The sequence below is a fragment of the Pseudophryne corroboree genome, chromosome 7 (assembly GCF_028390025.1).
Source record: "Pseudophryne corroboree isolate aPseCor3 chromosome 7, aPseCor3.hap2, whole genome shotgun sequence".
NCBI classification, from domain to species: Eukaryota; Metazoa; Chordata; class Amphibia; order Anura; family Myobatrachidae; genus Pseudophryne; species Pseudophryne corroboree.
This window is the reverse complement of record NC_086450.1, coordinates 479437007-479450005: the sequence shown is the minus strand read 5'-3', so window position 1 is coordinate 479450005 and position 12999 is coordinate 479437007.

The following is a 12999-nucleotide window of genomic DNA, read 5'->3' as shown; positions in this document are numbered from 1 at the left end:
GGCCATATTCCTCCCACGGACAACAGGTGTCTCCCCGGGTGCCTGACTTAAACAAACCACCTCACCATCAGAATCCTCCTTGTCAATTTCCTCCCCAGCGCCAGCAACACCGATATCCTCATCCTGGTGTACTTCAACACTGACATCTTCAATTTGCCTATCAGGAACTGGACTGCGGGTGCTCCTTCCAGCACTTGCAGGGGGCGTGCAAATGTTGGAAGGCGCAAGCTCTTCCCGTCCAGTGTTGGGAAGGTCAGGCATCGCAACCGACACAATTGGACTCTCCTTGGGGATTTGGGATTTCGAAGAACGCACAGTTCTTTGCTGTGCTTTTGCCAGCTTAAGTCTTTTCTTTTTTCTAGCGAGAGGATGAGTGCTTCCATCCTCATGTGAAGCTGAACCACTAGCCATGAACATAGGCCAGGGCCTCAGCCGTTCCTTGCCACTCCGTGTCGTAAATGGCATATTGGCAAATTTACGCTTCTCCTCAGACGCTTTTAATTTTGATTTTTGGGTCATTTTACGGATCTTTTGTGTTTTGGATTTTACATGCTCTGTACTATGACATTGGGCATCGGCCTTGGCAGACGACGTTGATGGCATTTCATCGTCTCGGCCATGACTAGTGGCAGCAGCTTCAGCACGAGGTGGAAGTGGATCTTGATCTTTCCCTATTTTTTTAACCTCCACATTTTTGTTCTCCATATTTTAATGGGCACAACTAAAAGCCACCACAGGTATACAATTTAGATGGATGGATAGTATAGTATTATATTACTTATGGACGACGAGTGCACTGACGACACAGAGGTAGGTACAGCCATGGCCTACCGTACTGCTATATATATATATATATATATATATATATATATATAATATACTGTATAATAATAATAACGGACCTGGTGGACACTGTCAGCAGACTGCTAAACTAGTATGAAGAAGAAAAAAGCCACCACAGGTATACAATGTAGATGGATGGATACTATAGTATAGTATTATATTACTTATGGACGACGAGTGCACTGACGACACAGAGGTAGGTACAGCCGTGGCCTACCGTACTGCTGTATATATATATATATATATATATAATATACTGTATAATAATAATAATAACGGACCTGGTGGACACTGTCAGCAGACTGCTAAACTAGTATGAAGAAAAAAAAATCCACCACAGGTATACAATGTAGATGGATGGATAGTATAGTATTATATTACTTATGGACGACGAGTGCACTGACTACACATAGGTAGGTACAGCCGTGGCCTACCGTACTGCTATATATATATATATATATATATATAAATAATATACTGTATAATAATAATAATGGACCTGGTGGACACTGTCAGCAGACTGCTAAACTAGTATGAAGAAAAAAACAGCCACCACAGGTATACAATGTAGATGGATGGATACTATAGTATAGTATTATATTACTTATGGACGACGAGTGCACTGACGACACAGAGGTAGGTACAGCCGTGGCCTACCGTACTGCTATATATATATATATAATATACTGTATAATAATAACGGACCTGGTGGACACTGTCAGCAGACTGTTAAACTAGTATGAAGAAGAAAAAAGCCACCACAGGAGTGTTTTTCAGGCAGACAAACGTATACTGGACTGGTGGTCACTGTCAGCAAAACTGTGCACTGTACTCCTGCTATAACTGCTCCCCAGTCCCCACAATTAGGCAGTGTGAGCAGTGCACTCAGCACAGATATATGCAGCAGTGCAGCACACTGAGTGAGCACAGATATGGTGGAGCGTTTTTTTTCAGGCAGAGAAACAACGGATTAAACTCACTGGTGGCATTATAATCAAAACCCTGCACTGTACTCCCTAACAGATGCTCCCCGTCCCCAATCCTCCCCACAATTATAACTAAGTCACTCAGTCTTTTCTACTATAACGGAGAGGACGCCAGCCACATCCTCTCGCTATCAATCTCAATGCACGTGTGAAAATGGCGGCGACGCGCGGCTCCTTATATAGAATCCGAATCTCGCGAGAATCCAACAGCGGGATGATGACGTTCGGGCGCGCTCGAGCAAGGCGGGAGGATCCGAGTCGCTCGGACCCGTGAAAAAAAAGGTGAAGTTCGGGCGGGTTCGGATCCCGAGAATCCGAACCCGCTCATCACTAGTTTTAAGTGCCACTCACCCGATGCTGATATTCTTCACTGCCTCTGGTCTTGTCCCATGGTTCAAGCTTTTTGGACCACTGTTCAAAATTATATTTTAATAATGTGCTTCACATTTCTTTCTCTATAACGATGCCTTGGGCATTGTGAAATTACTATACTCAACCCACATCCCCGCAACGGTATCCGTTCAGATGGTCGACCATGTTATGGTCGTCAGTCATTAGGTCGGCCACTATTGTCAACATTGACATGGTCGACATGGACACATGGTCAACACATGAAAATGGTCGACACATGAAAGGTCGACACATGAAAAGGTCGACCTGAGTTTTCTAACTTTTTTTTCTTTTGGGGAACTTTTCCATACTTTACGATCCATGTGGACTACGATTGGAATGGTAATATGTGCTGAGCGAAGCGGAGCGAAGGCACCATGACCGTAGCATGGCGAGCAAAGCGAGCCATGAGAGGGGACGCGGTGCACTAACTAATTGGGGTTCCCAGTCACTTTACACAAAAAACGACACCAAAAAAAGAAAAAAAACTCATGTCGACATTTTCATGTGTCGTCCTTTCATGTGTCGACCATTTTCATGTGTCGACCATGTGTCCATGTTGACCATGTCAATGTCGACCAATAGTGGTCGACCTAATGACTGTCGACCATAACATGGTCGACCATTCATACCGGAACCCCCTGCAACATACTAAAGGCACGACACTTCTCCTTGCTAAAATAGCAGTGGTAGCCAAAAAAACTATTTTGTCCCAGTGGATACACTCTACCCCATTGCTCTCTCTCTTATGTTACCAAGATTGGCTTATGTTTACAGCATGGAGTGGATAGACTGCTCTTTAGACTTAGAATCTCGATCACAGACTTTTTTTGATATCTGTGTACTGTACTCACATTATCAACTGAAGAGAAGGACTTTCTTCAAGGTATAGTACATCTCACCTCTTGGTATAACGTAACGTCACTAGAAAAAGGCCTTTCTAGGTGGGAATACCCTTAATGGGATTTAGTGGGTTTTGGATGCCCATATTGGGGCGGTCTGTTCACTCCACTCTACCACATGTTCATCTCTATAGTTCAAGGACTGGTTTCGAATGACTTTGTACAATACTCCCTTTTGATAATTGTATATTACTATATTTGTCTTCTTTTAATCATACAATTCCAATGTTTTCCTGTGGAGCTTTAGTCCCCCTTATTTGCTGTCGACTTGACAACATATATGTGTAAATGTATTCATACCATTTGTACTGTTCAGAATTGGTGATTGCCCTCTGTTAGGTCTTGGTGACCTTACAAAATCTGGTATATATATATATATATATATATATATATATATATATACAAATGCAGGTTGTGTCCGGCACTCTGCTGTAGGAGAAACAATTGCCACGGTGCCCTGGTTTTCAAATGCATAGAATTCCAAGACCACCATACATACAAAAAGACATACCTTATAAAGAGTGCACCATCACCGTGAACACCTCTCCCGTCGGAGTCCCGATGACGTCATCATGGCGCGTCCGCGCCGGCGTGTCGGGAACTCACTGGGAGGTAAAACAAACCCTCAGTGAATACAATGTAGTAAAGACAAAACTGTTAAAATCTACACAAAACAATGTTTCCAATGAACATGGCAACAGGGTGTACAGGTAGCTATTGTATAGAGTGATATAAAACCATAATGCGATCTGCATCATGAATATCTGATAGAACGTGATGCGGCCAAGTGCAAACTCTACACCCATGTCACTAATAAGCATGCAAAATGGCAAAGGCCATAATATTCCAATAGAATATAAATATCCACGATGTGGCATCAAACCTTAATGATAAAAGATAAAGGCTCACATGCAGCAGCTGTTAAATAAACATGATAAATGTGTCAAATTAAACAAAGTACTGAAAACATTCTATGTTTTAACTTTTCTGCGGAGGTGAAAAGGGCAAATAATGTGGTGATGGGGAAGAAGTTCCTGTGTGTGCGACTCGCACATAATGGTAAATACAGTCTCATAGGAATGAGGTGTATGTCAGTATTTCATTGAGGCCGTGCGGTTTAAAGGTTTTCAGAGTGTGGATCCAAAATGCTTCTCTCTGCAATAGTTTCCGATCTCTGTTTCTCCTACAGCAGAGTGCCGGACACAACCTGCATTTGTATACCACATACCCACTCACATGTTTGAGTGGATGAGGCCAAGGCACCGCTGAATTCTACTACAAGGCCCATCACTGTCTTCTCCTGTTTTACTTTTTCACCCAGCACTTTTCTTTCACAAGTGACTGCTCGGATAGCAGCCCGGTGTTTCTCACAACATGTCTGTGAATCCGGCAACGGATGAGGCCAGCGGCTTTGTCAGTAGCGTTTTACCGCCAGGTGAGATGCTTAATCTATCAGACATCGATGCAGAAAGTATCCTGTTTGCGGATAATTTTCAAGTCGCAGCAGGAACATATACGGCAGAACAAAGCTACACGCAGTTGTTACGGCTAAAAAAGAAAGAAACGGATTTCTACTTACACGGCGTGACATTATCAGACTATTTTCGGAGCAAAAAAATCCCTCGTGGGTTCAGAATAAAGAACATCCCGACCATTGGCCGCTATAATCAAGATTTCTGCAGGCGTTGGGCAGCAGTTCTAAACAAGTGTTCCTTTGACCTGATTCTACTCGTCATAGAGGAATCAGGCAGGGAACTGAAAGCCGTCAGAGAAAAAATTCAAGCCTTTGAGTCACAACATCTGGATAATCTTAAAAAAGACACCGGCAGTGACTGGATCACAAAACTCAATGAACAAACGACTAAATACAAACAAGAATTAATTAAATTCAAGCAGAATAAATTACGGCATGTCAATCAAGACTATGCGGAACTGAAAGTGTACAGTTGTGGGTATACAACCGAGAACCCAAAGTGGACAAGAAAAAATACTTCAGATCTCGTCCAAAGAAACATTGGGGTGACACTGAATCCTCCAGTGACGGTGCATCCTCCAATGAACAAGAAAGACGCAACACGAGGGGTTTTCAGGACAAACCACCCTCGGGGGTCAGAACACGGGCACGCAGAGACGAGGCCGGAGAAAGAATAACAGAAGAGGAGGCCAGTGGGCTCGACTTTTCAAAAAAGAACACAAAAAGGAAGACTTAGTGTTCAATCTGTCTTCTAGACAACTGACAGACTCTGAAACATCGGTTTTAAACCTTGGTCTGTCTTTCATGCCCACCCAGAAACCTGATGCATTCCAGTCCAAGATAGATTTACACAAATTTAATAGAAGATTGCGTTTGAAAGAATGGTTTGGGGACACCCCCACATCAAACAATGAAGTCATACCCGTGAGAAAGAAATCCGTCTTTGAACCACAGTCCCACAATCTTGCCATCAAACACTTTACGCAATCCATGGACTCCACTATTAACCATCTAGTGGAGACCCACCATCAGGATAAGTGGAACTTATCCCCGACACAGAAAAAGGCTCTCAGGGATCTCAGCACGTACCAAGATATTGTCATTCATTCTGCAGACAAGGGAGGAGGTGTGGTCGTGCAAGATGTGAGTGCCTATCGCAACGAAGCTCACCGCCAACTTAGTGACACTAGAGTATACCGACAGTTACCCAGTGACCCCACTGACCGATTCAAGAGTGAACTGAAGACACTCTTAGACCAAGCAGTCTCAGGTGGAATCATAAATGAACGGGACCGCAACGCCATCATTGTAGAGGAACCGGTGATTCCTGTATTTTACATGCTGCCAAAACTGCATAAGGACCCGGTATCCCCACCGGGACGCCCAATCATTGCAGCAAGGGACTCTCTATATTATGTCCTCTCACAATATTTGGACTTTTATTTACAGCCGGTTGTCAAAGGCATCCCCACGTTTCTAAAAGACACCACCACCCTGCTGCTCAAATTACAGGACCTGTCACCGATGACAGGAGATTGGCTTATGTGTACAATAGATGTGGTGGGATTGTACACTTGCATTCCACATGACAGGGGCCTTGCGGCTGTTCGGAGATGGCTGACCAACAACCCTTTGTACACTGGCCCAGATTTGAATTTCTTTTTGGCACTCCTAGAAATCACATTATCTAGGAATTATTTTTTATTTGATTCCAAGCTGTATATACAGCACTCCGGTTGTGCCATGGGGTCCTGCGTGGCCCCGAGTCTGGCTAACATTTTCATGGCTGAGGTAGAGAGAGACCTATTTCTAAGCAATGACAGGGTCAAGCCATACATCAAATACTACTGTCGCTACATCGACGACATTTTCGTATTATGGTCAGAGAGTCAAACGACATTTGATGAGAAAATGAAAGAGATCAACACTCTGGATCCAGCGGTGAAGTTCACATGGGAGAGCAGTATATCATCCATCCATTATTTGGATGTACTAATTTCCAGTAATCAAGAACACGTGATTTCCACCTCATTATACACCAAAGAGACAGATCGGAACACTGTACTACACGCCTCAAGTCATAGGTGTGCGCAGGGGGGGTGCCTGGTGCGCACAGGCACCCCCTAATGTCTGGCCCCTGATCAGAGATCGCCGAGCAGGCTGATTACTGTCCCCTCTGCGCTGCATCCTGTCAGGACTGTATTACTGACCGGACACCTGGGGTAATCAAGGGTGCCACTGCCACTGGCTTTTAAACTCCCGGCTCCACCTCCATGTACAAAAACAGCGTGATATGACATGATGACTTCATGCTGCTCGCACGCCCACCTGTCACACGCCCACGTCTCTCCTATTCTAGCCAATGCCAGCCACTGATGAGGATTAGCATGCAGCCAGCGTTCCTCTTAGTAAGACAAATTCAATACTGGCAGGCGGTTGGCAGCAGCATTGACACGTCACTCGTTTTTCCAGCAGCAGCATTACTAGTCTACGACTGTCAGTGTCAGTGAGTGACTGACTTGTAAGTAAGCTACTGCAGCTTGCAGGGGAAAGAGAGGGGGAGCCAGACCAGGCTGAGGAGGAGCAATGTAATTGCAGTGAGTGCCATCAGGGGTGTTTGTTTGGTGCATACCACAATGTATCTGCTTTATTAGGATTGGTACATGGGTAGATATTTTATATTGCATTGACCATCAATAGATCGTGCTAGACACGCCCTTCCAATGGTGCACCCCCTAATAAAATGTCCTGCGCACGCCTATGCCTCAAGTGACCATCCAGCGGCTACTATACGTGGGCTACCTTACTCACAGTTCTTACGGGTAAGAAGAATCTGCAGTGATGAAGCAGATGCCATTGCACAAATAGATAAATTATTGCATAAATTTCTACTCAGAGGATACCATTACAAATCACTTCAATCAGCAAAAACTAAGGCACTTACACTTTCCAGAGAACAAGCCTTAATTGGAAATGTAACTAAGCACCAGACTCTGGAAAAGAAGGTGATTTGGCCCCAAGGGTACTCTGGCATTAGCAGAAAATTGGCACTGCAAGCACGACAAGTTTGGCCGATTATAACAACAGACCCCCAACTACCCATGCTGAGAGGAACCTCAATCTTACCATCATATAAGCGAGGTCGCAGCATCAAGGATACAGTCATCCATAACGATATTTCACACTTCAAGGCTCCTATTAAAGAACATTTTCTCACAAAAAAACCAGGTAACTACAGGTGCACCGGCTGCACAACATGCAGTTATCTAGAACCAGGTTCCACCTTTCCCCATCCACACACGGGAAAATTATACAAAATCAAACACATACTCACATGTTCTTCCACCTTCGTTGTGTACTTTATCAGATGTCCATGCAGCCTACTATACGTAGGTAAGACTAAAAGACAATTAAAAGAACGCATGGCTATGCATAGATCCAGCATCCGTGCAGCTTTGGAAGGCAAAGGTTCGGACCAGCCAGTTGCCAGGCATTTCATGGAACAAAAACACAACCTGGCCACATTACGCTACAAGATGATTGACTGTATTCCTCCTAACATCAGACGAGGTGACAGAGATCGGAAACTATTGCAGAGAGAAGCATTTTGGATCCACACTCTGAAAACCTTTAAACCGCACGGCCTCAATGAAATACTGACATACACCTCATTCCTATGAGACTGTATTTACCATTATGTGCGAGTCGCACACACAGGAACTTCTTCCCCATCACCACATTATTTGCCCTTTTCACCTCCGCAGAAAAGTTAAAACATAGAATGTTTTCAGTACTTTGTTTAATTTGACACATTTATCATGTTTATTTAACAGCTGCTGCATGTGAGCCTTTATCTTTTATCATTAAGGTTTGATGCCACATCGTGGATATTTATATTCTATTGGAATATTATGGCCTTTGCCATTTTGCATGCTTATTAGTGACATGGGTGTAGAGTTTGCACTTGGCCGCATCACGTTCTATCAGATATTCATGATGCAGATCGCATTATGGTTTTATATCACTCTATACAATAGCTACCTGTACACCCTGTTGCCATGTTCATTGGAAACATTGTTTTGTGTAGATTTTAACAGTTTTGTCTTTACTACATTGTATTCACTGAGGGTTTGTTTTACCTCCCAGTGAGTTCCCGACACGCCGGCGCGGACGCGCCATGATGACGTCATCGGGACTCCGACGGGAGAGGTGTTCACGGTGATGGTGCACTCTTTATAAGGTATGTCTTTTTGTATGTATGGTGGTCTTGACAAAGGGAATAAAACCCCGAAACGTTGACAACTGCTACCTGAGTTCTGTCAATTATTTAGTCCACGAGTGCCGGCTACCTTTGGAATTCTATATATATATATATATATATTACAGATGAGCAGGTCCGGTTCGTCGAGATCCGAACCCCCCCCCCCCCAAACTTAACCTATTTTACACGGGTCCAAGGCAGCCTCGGATCTTCCCGCCTTGCTCGGTTAACCCGAACGCGGCCGAACGTCATCATCCCGCTTTCGTATTCTCGCGAGATTCGTATTCTATAAAAGGAGCCGCGTGTCGCCGCCATTTTCACTCGTGCATTGGAGATTGAATGGAGAGGATGTGGCTGCGTTCTCTGCCTGAAAAGCTCCATATCTGTGCTCAGTGTGCTGCAAATATCTGTGCTCAGTGTGCTGCATTGTGGGTACTGGGGATACCCAGTATAATAGTAGTACAGTACAGTAGGCCATTGCTGTATCCTGCAGCTCCGTGTCACTGCAAGTATCCATTCCATATCTGTGCTGCATTTTTGTGAGCAGTATATATAGTAGTACAGTGCAGCATTTTGGTGACCAACAGTATATAGTTGTACAGTACAGTAGGCCATTGCTGTATCTTGCAGCTCCATGTCACTGCAGTATCCATTCCATATCTGTGCTGCATTTTTGTGAGCAGTATATATAGTAGTACAGTGCAGTATTTTGGTGACCAACAGTATATATTTGTACAGTACAGTAGGCCATTGCTGTATCTTGCAGCTCCGTGTCACTGCAAGTATCCATTCCATATCTGTGCTGCATTTTTGTGAGCAGTATATATAGTAGTACAGTGCAGCATTTTGGTGACCAACAGTATATAGTTGTACAGTACAGTAGGCCATTGCTGTATCTTGCAGCTCCGTGTCACTGCAAGTATCCATTCCATATCTGTGCTGCATTTTGTGAGTAGTATATATAGTAGTACAGTGCAGCATTTTGGTGACCAACAGTATATAGTTGTACAGTAGGCCATTGCTGTATCTTGCAGCTCCGTGTCACTGCAAGTATCCATTCCATATCTGTGCTGCATTTTTGTGAGCAGTATATATAGTAGTACAGTGCAGCATTTTGGTGACCAACAGTATATAGTTGTACAGTAGGCCATTGCTGTATCTTGCAGCTCCGTGTCACTGCAAGTATCCATTCCATATCTGTGCTGCATTTTTGTGAGCAGTATATAGTAGTACAGTGCTGCATTTTGGTGACCAATAGTATATAGTTGTACAGTACAGTAGGCCATTGCTGTATCTTGCAGCTCCGTGTCACTGCGAGTATCCATTCCATATCTGTGCTGCATTTTTTTGAGCAGTATATATAGTAGTACAGTGCAGCATTTTGGTGACCAACAGTATATAGTTGTACAGTACAGTACAGTACAGTAGGCCATTGCTGTATCTTGCAGCTCTGTGTCACTGCAAGTATCCATTCCATATCTGTGCTGCATTTTTGTGAGCAGTATATATAGTAGTACAGTGCAGCATTTTGGTGACCAACAGTATATAGTTGTACAGTACAGTAGGCCATTGCTATTGATATAATAATATTACTGGCATATAATTCCACACATTAAAAAATGGAGAACAAAAATGTGGAGGGTGAAATAGGGAAAGATCAAGATCCACTTCCACCTAGTGCTGAAGCTGCTGCCACTAGTCATGGCAGAGACAATTCTATACCATCAACATCGTCTGCCAAGGCCGATGCCCAATGTCATAGTAGAGAGCATGTAAAATCCAAAACACTAAATTTTAGTAAAATTACGCAAAAATCTAAATTGAAAGCGTCTGAGGAGAAGCGTAAACTTGCCAATATGCCATTTACAACATGGAGTGGCAAGGAATGGCTGAGGCCCTGGCCTATGTTCATGGCTAGTGGTTCAGCTCCACATGAGGATGGAAGCACTCATCCTCCCACTAGAAAACTGAAAAGAGTTAAGATGGCAAAAGCATAGCAAAGAACTGTGCGTTCTTCTAAATCACAAATCCCCAAGGAGAGTCCAATTGTGTCGGTTGCGATGCCTGACCTTCCCAACACTGGACGGGAAGAGGTGGCTCCTTCCACCATTTGCAAGCCCCCTGCCAGTGCTGGAAGGAGCACCCGCTGTCCAGTTCCTGATAGTCAAATTGAAGATGTCACTGTTGAAGTACACCAGGATGAGGATATGGGTGTTGCTGGCGCTAAGGAGGAAATTGACAAGGAGGATTCTGATGGTGAGGTGGTTTGTTTAAGTCAGGCACCCGGGGAGACACCTGTTGTCCATGGGATGAATATGGCCATTGACATGCCTGGTCAAATTACAAAAAAAAATCACCTCTTCGGTGTGGAATTATTTAAACAGAAATGCGGACAGGTGTCAAGCCGTGTGTTGCCTTTGTCAAGCTGTAATAAGTAGGGGTAAGGACGTTAAGCACCTAGGAACATCTTCACTTATACGTCACCTGGAGCGCATTCATCAGAAGTCATTGACAAGTTCAAAAACTTTGGGTGACAGCGGAAGCAGTCCACTGACAACTAAATCTCTTCCTCTTGTACCCAAGCTCCTGCAAACCACACCACCAACTCCCTCAGTGTCAATTTCCTCCATAGACAGGAACACCAATAGTCCTGCAGGCCATGTCACTGGCAAGTCTGACGAGTCCTCTCCTAACTGGGATTCCTCCGATGGATCCTTGAGTGTAACGCCTACTGCTGCTGGCGCTGCTGTTGATGCTGCTGGGAGTCGATCGTCATCCCAGTGAGGAAGTCGGAAGACCACTTGTACTACATTCAGTAAACAATTGACTGTCCAACAGTCCTTTGCGAGGAAGATGAAATATCACAGCAGTCATCCTGCTGCAAAACGGATAACTCAGGCCTTGGCAGCTGTGTTGGTGTTAGACATGTGCCCGGTATCAACTGTTAATTCACAGGAACTTAGAGAATTTCTTGAAGTAGTGTTTCCCTGGTAACAAATCCCATCTAGATTCCACTTCTTTAGGCAGGCGATACCGAGAATGTACACAGACGTCAGAAAAAGACTCACCAGTGATCTAAAAAATGCAGTTGTACCCAATGTCCACTTAACCACGGACATGAGGACAAGTGGAGCAGGGCAGACCCAGGACTATATGACTGTGACAGCCCACTGGGTAAATGTATTGCCTCCCACAGCAACAACAGCAGCAGCGGCACCACCAGTAGCAGCATCTCGCAAACGCCAACTCGTTCCTAGGCAGGCTACGCTTTGTATCACCGCTTTCCATAAGAGGCACACAGCTGACAACCTCTTATGGAAACTGAGGAACATCATCGCAGATTGGCTTACCCCAATTGGACTCTCCTGGGGATTTGTGACATCGGACAACGCCACCAATATTGTGCGTGCATTACATGTGGGCAAATTCCAGTACGTCCCATGTTTTGCACTTACAATTCATTTGGTGGTGCAGAATTTTTTAAAAAATGACAGGGGCATGCAGGAGATGCTGTCGGTGGCCCGAAGAATTGTGTGCTACTTTCGGCATTCAGCCACCGCGTGCACAAGTCTGGAGCACCAGCAAACACTCCTGAACCTGCCCCGCCATCATCTGAAGCAAGAGGTGGTAACGAGGTGGAATTCAACCCTAAATATGCTTCAGAGGATGGAGGAGCAGCAAAAGGCCATTCAAGCCTATATATCTGCCTACAATATAGGCAATGGAGGGGGAATGCACCTGACTCAAGCACAGTGGAGAATTATTTCAAAGTTGTGCAAGGTTCTGCAACCCTTTGAACTTGCCACACGTGAAGTCAGTTCAGACACTGCCAGCTTGAGTCAGGTCATTCCCCTCATCAGGCTTTTGCAGAAGCAGCTGGAGAGATTGAAGGAGGAGCTAAAACGGAGCGATTCTGATAGGCATGTGGGACTTGTGGATGGAGCCCTTAATTCGCTTAACCAGGATTCACGGGTGGTCAATCTGTTGAAATCAGAGCACTACATTTTGCCCACCGTGCTCGATCCTAGGTTTAAAGCCTACATTGTATCTCTCTTTCCAGCAGACACAAGTCTGCAGAGGTTCAAAGACCTGCTGGTGAGACACTTGTCAACTCAAGCAGAACGTGACCAGTCAACAGCTCCT